Source organism: Triticum dicoccoides, chromosome 7A, assembly GCF_002162155.2.
Source record: "Triticum dicoccoides isolate Atlit2015 ecotype Zavitan chromosome 7A, WEW_v2.0, whole genome shotgun sequence".
In the NCBI taxonomy this organism is placed as follows: domain Eukaryota; kingdom Viridiplantae; phylum Streptophyta; class Magnoliopsida; order Poales; family Poaceae; genus Triticum; species Triticum dicoccoides.
This window is the reverse complement of record NC_041392.1, coordinates 657,592,454-657,593,256: the sequence shown is the minus strand read 5'-3', so window position 1 is coordinate 657,593,256 and position 803 is coordinate 657,592,454.

Sequence of the window (803 nt, the reverse complement as noted above, 5' to 3'; positions counted from 1 at the left end):
AGAGAGAGAGAGAGAGAGAGAGAGAGATAAGAAAAGTATGTGGCGATGACAGGGGTGTAATTCAGCCACATGTTACGGCAGCGTACACCAGCTGACTGTGTGGTCTCAAATGCTCACCACAGTCCCAATTAACCTCATAGGCAAAGCTCTATTTCTATGGGCGCATTACGAATAGCTCGGTGGAAAAACAGCGTACACTAGCTGCCAGTGTGGTATCAAACACTCACCACAATGTTGATTAACCACAGAGACAGAGCTCTATTTCTAGGTACGCGTTGCGACAGCTTAGGTGGAAAACAAACATAGATTACCTTACAGTGTACGGTCGCAAACACTCACCACATTTCCAATTAGGTTCCCTTCCAATTAACCACGTAGCCTTATTTATAGGGAAATCAGTAACATAGGAGATATAAGTCATTCTTTCATTCCTGTGAACGTAAGGAGATTGAGCCTTCCCTGTGCTCGTCGTGTGTACCCAACTCGGCATAAGAGGCATCAGGGCACGACAATGTGCGACCGCGGTGCATCCAGGAGAGCCAAGAGGTATTCCATTTATTGTGCTCCAACATATCGCGGCTAGTTCTCAGTTGCCACCTACGGGAAGAGAGGTTCTGAGATTGCAGGCGTCGCCATCTTACACCCATGGTGGTGGATGGTTAGAGAGTGATTTAGGTTGAGGTAGATCCCCGCTGTTGTTGACATGTATGGTGAGGCATTCACGTGGTTAGCAGCCTTTACCCATGTTGTACAGCTTTCTAAATGCGATCGGCTGCCGGCAACGTGCACCCTTCCATCTGTAA